Here is a 9,882-nt window from a genome sequence, read left to right on the forward strand (position 1 = left end):
CTTGGTGGGCTCTGGTGGACTTGGGGCCTGGGATCTGTTGCTGTCTTGGCCGTGGGGCTTGTGAGCTGGTGGCCCCTCTTTTAAGTTGTTTCTCTTCGTACCGTCTTCATTTACAATTCCCAAGTTTTTTCCTTCCCTTTTAGGGACAATTTTTTTAAATTGTGGTAAAAAAAACACATAACATTAAGTTTGCCATCTTAAGCATTTTTTAAAAATTGAAATACAGTTGATTTACAAGACTGCGTTGGTTTTGGGTGTACAGCAAAGTGATTCTCACACACACACACACATATATTATATGTATTTTTTCTGATTCTTCTCCATTAGAGGTTATTACAACATATGGAATATAGTGCCCTGTGCTGTACAGTGAGTCCTTGTTGCCTTTTATCTAGATTGGGGTGGTCATTTCATGGTTAAATAAATTTGTCAAAGCGCAAAAAAAAAAAATCCTTGTTCCCTATTTTATGTATAGTAGGACTGTATCTATGAATCCCAGGCTCCTATAGCCTTCCCCACCCCCTTTCCCCTTTGGTAACCGTAAGTTTGTTTCCTATGTCTGTGAGTGTGTTTCTGTTTTGTAAATAAATTCATCTGTATTATTTTTTAGTTTCCACATATAAATGACATCATGTAATATTTCTCTTTGTCTGACTTACGTCACTTAGTGTGATGATCTCTAATTGCATCCACGTTCCTGAAAATGGCATGATTTCATTCTTCCTTCTGCCATCTTAACCATTTTTAAGTGTACAGTTCAACAGTGTTAAAATATTCACACAGCTGTGCTACAGATCTCCAGAACTTCTTACATCTTGCAGCACAGAAACTCTGTCCCCGCTAAACACTAATTCCCCCTCCCCCAGCCCTGGGCCCCCACCATCCTTTCTGTTTCTGTGAATCTGACTCTTCTAGGGACCTCATAGGAGTGGACTCACACAGGATCTGTCCTTTTGGGACTGCCTTATTTCACTGAGAGAAAGTCCTCGAGGTTCATCCATGTTGTAGCAGGCGTCGGGATTTCCTGCCTCTTTAAGGCTGAGTAATAGACCTCGATAGGCTTACCCCCCCCCCCATCTTTCAGTGGACGTTTGGGTTGCTTGCAGCTCTTGGCTGTTGTGAAGAACATGCTGTGATGAATGTGGGTGTGCAGGCATTCCTGTTTTTACTTTAGTTTTAGAGGATCTCTGGGTCATCGAGAGCCAGGCATGGCTTGATGGAGACAGCCGTGCAGTCCGCAGAGCCCCTGGGAGGTGAGCCCGGGGCGGGGACCAGATGGGGCGCCCTGGCTCGTCTCCCTTGGGAGGAAGGTAGCGGTGACTGTTAGCTCCCCCGAAGTTGTTTCTCGGGTCTGACTGTCTTGGCAGCCAGCATCGCCCTAACTCAGGGCTCCTGCCCTTGCTCAGCTCACGGCGCTTGCAGTGAGTGGCTCAGTAATATTTTTCACAGCACCTCTTGGTCCAAAGAAATACTTAACACTTCTGTGTATTGTGGCCAAAGAGCTTAATAAGTATTTAGGTGCTAACAACTTAGTAGCAGTTTAGAAAACAAACCCAAACCCCAAACAAACCAACAACACATGAATTGAAAAAACCCTTAATTCTTAGAAACTGCAATTACTTATCAACAGGACATCTGAAACTGTTAGACCCTACACACTTTTTCAAACCTTAATCACATTGGACACTGCCACCTGCATTACCTGATCCATGTGGATTTTTGCCTGGTGTTTGCTTTTTTATTTCAGCAACTGCTGTTAAACCAGCTTTGCTAAGAGATCTTGGAAAGGAAAGCAGTGCCATCCAGTATGGAAGCTCTGGGCTCAGTCGAATCACTCACAACGTGTCTGGCATGCTCTGCGTCCCGTGTTGCCCTCAAAAATGGAGAATAGTGCCCCTGAGGATTCACTGCAGCACCCTGGGGTGCCTCGGCACACAGTTTGGGAACTGTGGCCCTAATCAACTCAAGTCTTCGTGTTTCCCTATTCTGTTTCTTTCCACTTTGTATTGTGTTTTATTGTATTTTATTTATTTTACTTTATTTCTTTTTGTCGAGTGGCTTGTGGGATCTTAGTTCCCTGGCCAGGCACTGAACCCATACCCTCAGGAGTGGAAGTCCAGAGTCCTAACCACTGGGCCGCCAGGGAATTCCCTGTATTGTGTGTTTAAAGCTGCATCCTCGAAGCTGTGTGTACAGCTCTTCGCTGCTTCTGCCCAGCGGATAAGGTCCCAGATTCACTACATTTACCGTTTCCTACACGTGGACACCCTGGCTGCCTCACAAAAGCCCCTGCTCTTGGGTGGACCTGTGGGAGCAGGGCTTTGGGGTGCACACCTGGAGCAGACCAGTGGGTTCTCCAGGTGGTCGGTTGGATGTTCCAGTCCATGGTCCCACCAGTTCCTACATCCTCGGTCCCTGTGACCCTCCCTCAGCATGTCCTAGCTTCTGCAGGTTTACTTGACATTTCTCTAATCATTGAATTGACCATCTTTTCATGCACTTGCTTAGTTTTGGGGCCTTCCTCTTCTGTAACTGGCTGGTCATATCCTTTAATTGTTGGTGTTTGGGGGCGGCTGACTTTCAAAAATTGCTTTGCAGAAGTGCCTTGAAAATTCGAGATATGAATCCTTCATTGGTTTTTTTGTGTGTGTGGTACGCGGGCCTCTCACTGCTACGGCCTCTCCCGTTGCGGAGCACAGGCTACGGACGCGCAGGCTCAGCGGCCATGGCCCACGGGCCCAGCCTATCCGCGGCATGTGGGATCCTCCCGGACCAGGGCATGAACCCCTGTCCCCTGCATCGGCAGGCGGACTCTCAACCACTGCGCCACCAGGGAAGCCCCCTTCATTGGTTTTACACATTATAAATATCATCTGCATTCTGTCATCTGTCTAAAAGTTTGCTCATGGTTTCCCTTTGTTGAATAGAAAATTTAAAGTTTGTTTTAATTGATTCATCATGTTTTTGCCTCTTGCTTTTTACAATTAACATTTGAAGACATGCTTCCGTCTCTTGTGTCATATTCTCCTACATTTCCTTCTGTCAGTTTTTTCTTCAACGTTTAGGTCTTCACTCCATTCAGAGTCCACCTCTGTGTGTGGTGTCAGGCAGGAATCCAGGTCTCTTCCATGTGGTGAGCCAGTTTCCAACACCGTCTACACACAGACGTATCCTGTCCTCGTTGATCTGGGCCTTCTCCATATTCAGCTCCCATCTATCCTGACCTCCCTTCTGTTCCACTGGTCAGTTCATGTACTAACACTACGCTGCTTTTATCACCGTGTGTTTCATCAGGGTCCAGCCAGAGGAGCAGAACCAGTAGGGGTTCTATATGAAGAGATTTATTGCCTACTGTTGCTGGTGTAGGAAGATACTGTGATGATGGTAGTTTCATTATGGCCGTCTTGCTAACGCTTATTCTCAGTCTTCAAGGGCATGTAGCTAAGGTTCTCCATTAAGTATGGTGCTTGCTGTGCGCTTTTGGTACATAACTTATTATACCTTTTTTTTAAAAGATTTATTTATTATTTATTTATCTTATTTTTACTTTTGGCTTGTTGGGTCTTAGCTGCGGCGTGCAGGATCTTGGTTGCCGTGTGCGGGTTTCTCTCTAGTTGTGGTGTGCGGGTTTTCTCTTCTCTAGTTGTGGCGCGCAGGCTCCAGGACGCATGGGCTCTGTAGTTTGTGGCACGCGGGCTCTAGTTGAGGCGCACGAGCTCAGTAGTTGTGCCGCGCGGGCTTAGTTGCCTCGCGGCATGTGGGATCCTAGTTCCCTGACCAGGGATTGAACTCACGTCCCCTGCATTGTAGGGTGGATTCTTTACCACTGGACCACCAGGGAAGTCCCAACTCTTTACAGGTTTTAGAAAGTTCCCTTCCACTCTTATTTTCCTAGGAGCTTTTTTAGAATCATAACTATTAAGTGCTTTGTCTTTATTAATCAAGGCAATCATATGATTTTCTCCTTTACTTTATTGTAATGACTTACATCATATTAACACATCAACACCCTTTCCCAAGTCAAACCATCCTTGCATTCCCGTGAGAAGTCCCATTTGATCATACTATAACTTTTAAATATACAGTTGGTTTTGGTTAGCTAAAATTTTACTTAGAACATTCATATCTATGCTTGAAGTGAAATAGGTCTATAATTTTCTTTTTTTTCTTCATATGTTCCTTATTATGTTTTGGAATCAAGATTACATTGGCCTCATCACAGCCTTTGCCACCTATTTTCTGGAAAAACTTGTTAAGTTAGGAATTAACTGTTCCTTGAAACTTGAATTTTACAGAGCAAAGTTTTTGATTTTGATGAAGTCCAGTTTGTCAATTTATTGTTTGTGGACTGTGCTTTTGGTGTCATGTTTGTTTGTTTGTTTTTGACCAGCACCAGGTCGTGAAGATTTCCTTTTACATTACCTTCTAAAAGTTTTATAGTTTTACATTTAGGTGTATGATCCATTTTGAGTTAATTTTTGTATGAGATTTGAGGTTTAGGTTGAGGGTTTTTGTTTTTGTTTGCATATGGATGTCCAATTTAGTGAAAGTACTATCCCTTCTCTGTTGAATCACCTTCACACCTTAGTTAGAGCTAATTGGTCACATTCAACAAACAAGGAATAGAAAGGAACTTCCTCAACCTGATGAAAGGAATCTACCCAAACTCCACAGTTGACATAATACTTAATGGTGAAATATTGAAAGCTTTCCCCCAAGATCAGGAACAAGGCAAGGATGTTTACTCTTGTCTCTTCTATTCAACATTATACTGGAGGTTCCAGCCAGGGCAATTAAGCAAGTAAAAAAAAAAAAAAGGCATCCAGGTTGGAAATGAAGAAGTAGAACTATATTTGCAGATGATATACAAGAACTTGTATATAGAAAATCCTGAGGAATCCACAAAGAAATATTAGGGTTAATAAATGAGTTCCGCAGGGCTGCAGGACACAAGATGAATATGCAAAAGTCCATTGTATTTCTATGCACTAGCAGCGAATAATCCAAAATGAAGTTAAGAAAAACAATTTCACTTACAACAGCATCAAAAAGAATAGACTAGGAATAAATTTAACCAAATGTTGGGTAAAATTTGTGCTCTAAATACTACAAAACACAGGTGAAGGAAATTAAAGAAGGTCTAAAGAAATGGAAAAGACATCTTACGTTTATCACCAGATTGATCTATAGATTCAGTGCAGTCCCTATCAAAACCTCAGACGGCTTTTTTCAAAAGTGACGAACTGATCCTAAAATCACATGGAAATGCAAGGGATACAGAATAGCCAAAACAATCTCAAAAAAGAAGAACATAGTTGGAGGAGTCACACTTCTCAGTCTCAAAGCTTACCACAAGCTACAGTAATCAAGACAGTGTGCAGTTATACAGCAGAAACTAACACACCATTGTAAAGCAATTATACTCCAATAAAGATGCTAAAAAAAAAAAAAGAATCCGCCTGCCAATGCAGGGTACACGGGTTCGAGCCCTGGTCCAGGAAGATCCCACATGCCGCAGAGCAACTATGCCCGTGCGCCACAACTACTGAGCCTGCGCTCTAGAGCCCACGAGCCACAACTACTGAAGCCCGCGTGCCTGGAGCCCGTGCTCCGCAACAAGAGAAGCCACCGCAATGAGAAGCCCGCGCACCACAACGAAGAGCAGCCCCCGCTCGCCGCAACTAGAGAAAGCCCACGCCCAGCAACAAAGACCCAACACAGCCAAAAATAAATAAATAAGTAAATAAATTTATATTAAAAAATAATAAAGTAGCACACCCCACCCGAAGCATTCTTTATCACATTCATACATCCTAAAGTTATCTATAAAATTATTGTTTATTTGAAAAAAAAAGACAGTGTGCGGGACTTCCCCGGTGGCCCAGTGGCTAGGACTCCGCGCTCCCAATGCAGGGGGCCCGGGTTCAATCCCTGGTCAGGGAACTAGACCCCACATGCCACAACTAAGAGTTTGCATGCCGCAACTAAAGATCCTGTGTGCCGCAACTAAGACCCGGCACAGCCAAAATAAATAAATAAATATAAAAAAAGAAAAGACAGTGTGGTACTGTAATAAGAGTAGACATATAGACCAATGGAACAGAACTGAGAATCCAGAAATAAACCCTTGCATTTGTGGTCAATTGATTTTTGAAAGGGTGCTAAGACAATTCAGTGGGAAAACAATTTCACAAGTCTTTTCAACAAAGTCTTTTCAACAAATGGTACTGGGACAACTGGATATGCAAAAGAATGAAATTTTTATATGCAAAGGAAGTAAACTGGATCCTGTATTAGTTTCTTAGGGCTGCTGTAATAAATGACCACAAACTGGACGGCTTATAATAGAAATTCGTTCTCTCACAGTTCTGCAGGCTAGAGGTCTGAGATCAAGGTGCTGGCGGGGGTGGTTCCTTCTGGGCGCTCTGAGTGAGAATTTGCTCCTGCTTCCGGTGGTGGCCAGCAAGCCTTGGCACCCCTTGGTTTGCAGCTGCATCGCTCCAAGAGCTGCCTCTGTCATCGCATGGTCTTCTTTCCTCTGTGTATGTGTCTGTGTCTTCAAATCTCTCTTTCCTTATAAGGACACTAGGCATTGGATTTAGGGCCCACCCTACTCCAATATGACCTCAATTTAAGTTGATTACATCTGCAAAGACTCTATTTCCAAATAAGGTCCCACTCACAGGTACTGGGACTTCAGCATATCTTTTGGGGCACCATAATTTAACCCATAACAGATCCCTTTCTTACAGCATCCATAAAATTTAACTAAAAGTGGATCATAGACCTAAATGTAAAACCTAAACCTATAAAATTCTTAGAAGAAAACATGGGGGAAAATCTTTATGACTAGGGTTAGGCAAAACCTTCTTAGATATGATACCGAAAGCACAAGCAACAAAAGATGAGATAGATAAACAACTTCATCAAAAGGTTTTTTTTTTTTTTTAATATTTATTTATTTATTTACTTTGGCCGCGCTGGGTCTTAGTTGCGGTAGTGGGATCTTCGTTGCGGCGTGTGTCATCAAAAGTTTTTAAGCTCCAGAGGACACCATCAAAAAAATTGAAAAGACAACCCACAGAATTGGAGAAAATATTTTCAAATTACATATCTGGTAAGAGACTTGTATACAAAACATAAAAAGAATTCCTTCTTACAACTCAACAATAAAAGGACCATAACGCAATGGAAAAATGTGTAAAGAATTTGAACAGACATTTTCCTCATATAAATCCTGTATGTGTTTTGTTAGATTTATACCCAAGTATTTAATTTTGGGGGGAGCTAAAGTAAATGTTATTGCTTTAAAATTTTGGTTTTCAGTTGTTTGCTTCCAGTAGAAGCAGGATTGAAGTTCTTTTGACCTTGTATCCTGCAACCTTGCTAACCTCACTTATTAGTACTCAGATTGTTTTTTTTTGGTAGAACTTTTGGGATTTTCTACATAGACTTTCATGCCATCTACGAATAGAGTGAGTCTTATTTCTTCCCTTCTATTCTGTATGTCATTTATTTAGTTTTCTTATTTTATTGCATTGGCTAGGACTGCTGGTACAATAGCAGATAGTAATGGATAGAGTGGACGTCTTTGCCTTGTTTCTGATCTTAGGGCAAAACACCCAGTCCTTCATTATTAACTAACATGTTAGTTGTAGTTTTGTTTTGTCTCTTTTTTTTTTTCTTTTTAGATACCCTTTATTAAATTTAGTAAAATTTCTCCTATTTCTGGTTTGCTGAGTATTTATCATGGATGGATACTGAACTCTGTTGAATGCTTTCTATGCATGAGTTGATATGATCACATGGTCTCTTCCTTAGATTGTTGATACGGTGGATCACACTGATTTATTTGCTTTCCTGAGATAACCTCCCTTTGGTTGTGGTGTTTCTCTGTTTTTATTTTTTACGTTGCTTGCTTCTATCTGCTAGTATTTTGCTGAGAATATTTGTGACCTGATGGCGTTGGACTTTCTTTTCCCTTGTGGGTTGGGTTTTCCTGGCTCTTCATATGCAGAGGAATTTTGGATTGTATTCTGCACATTCAAAGGTATGCTATGAATATCTAGCCTTGTTTAAACCCTATTGAGAGTGGTGATATTTTTGTTTTAGCATGCAATCAACCCAGTTGGGTTCAGGCAGAAAATTCCAAATAGCCTTCTGTGGGTAGTGGTTTCAACGTCAGTTCTGTTTTCAAAGCCTTTGCAGTGTTATTTGAATCCGTCCTGTGTGGGCACTGCCCAGTGGCCAGTGTGGGACTCGTGCAGTGCTGCGTCCTGTAGTTCAGTCCTCGGACTCAGGGTGACACTTGGGACTGGACCCGGGCACACGTGGCTTGGGGTTGAGCCCAAAAGTCATGAACAGCTTCGCGGGTTGCCTTCTGGAGCCCCTCCTCCGGCATGCCTCCGTTACTTTCGGGCTCCCTGGGGCTCCCCTTTCCAGTCCTCTGGCAGAAGTTGGGGGCTTTAGTCACCCCACCCTTCTGCACACTCCCCCTGACTGTGCCTGCATCTTGGGAATGAGAGAAGGGCCTGGCTCTCCCCGTCTGCTCGAGGCAACTGGGTCCCACCCTCTGGGACCATGTCTCCTCTGACTAGAGAGGAGGGTCTTCTCCCTACAAAGGTGCCTGTGAACCCTGATGCCTTGACTGCAGCCTGGGTGGAGGTAGGATTGCCCAGGTGCCCCGAAGCAGCAAACGGAACCCCCCCTCCCAATCTCTCTTCTCCCAGTCTCTCTTCTTTCCCTCCCTGAGCCAGAACTAGGGGGCCCCTCCTGGAGCTCTCTGTCCCGGTCGTGTCCCCATGTCTGGCTTCTGGACCAGGCAGAGTCCAGCCTGGGGATTTGGGGGGAAGATCCAGAAACTCACCGCCAGGTTGGTGGTGCTTCACATTCTCGTCCTCCCCCCAGTCTGCTCAGGCTTCAGAGCCCTCAGTACCTCATGCATTACCTTCTTTTTATAGCTGCACTCAGCGAACGAGACAGGGTTTATCCCATCTCACCGCAAACGGAACCCAGGAGACATAAAAGAAAAAGACAACAGGGACTTCCCTGGCGATCCAGTGGTTAAGATTTGGCGCTCCCACTGCCACGGGCCTGGGTTCAATCCCTGGTCAGGGAACTAAGATCCCACAAGCCGTGTGGCCCGCCCCCCCCAAAAAAATATATGTGTGTGTGTGTGTGTGTGTATGCGTATATATATGTATATATATATATATATATATATAAATCCTTGGTCTCGACTGGGCACCTCTTACTGTCCTGTCACATTTGGTTTCTCTTTATTGAAGTGCGTGTGTGTGTAGAAATAAATGTACGTTGTATCGTGGACCACTTAGGGTAAACTACAGGTGCCCTGACAATTCACCTGGTCACTTCATCACACGCGGCTCCAGAAGGACGGCCTCCTGGGCGCGGTCCCCACACAGAGACCCCCTCGGCGGCCCCTCAGCGTGCGTTTGGAACACTGACCCAGGCAAGCAGGACGGGGGTTAAAGATAGGGCCTTCCCAGCAGCCCTTAGGTGAGGTGGGGAGGGCAGAGGGAGAGAGGAGATGGGCAGGGTGTCCTGGGGGGCAGCCCCTCCCTGAGAGCGGAGGGTGGAGGGAGGGAGCAGGCCGTGTGGGCTGTGGTGTGGGCTCAGGGGGCCCTGGAGGTGCTTCCGGCCCTCCTCTGCCTCCTGGGCCTGCTAGGGTGGTTGTGCCAGGTGGTTGCTGGTGGTGCCCGCTGGCCAGACGGAACCTGTGCTCCCTGGGCCTCCTCCCTCCATGCTGCAGGAAGTGGCCTTGCTCCCCAGGCCCTTTGTCCCTGGAGACCTCCTGGGGAAGGTAAACCATCCCTGGGTCTGGGGCCCCTCCCTGGGCAGTGAGGCAGCCTTAGGGTCCTG

The sequence above is a fragment of the Globicephala melas genome, chromosome 2 (genome assembly GCF_963455315.2).
Source record: "Globicephala melas chromosome 2, mGloMel1.2, whole genome shotgun sequence".
Lineage (NCBI taxonomy): Eukaryota > Metazoa > Chordata > Mammalia > Artiodactyla > Delphinidae > Globicephala > Globicephala melas.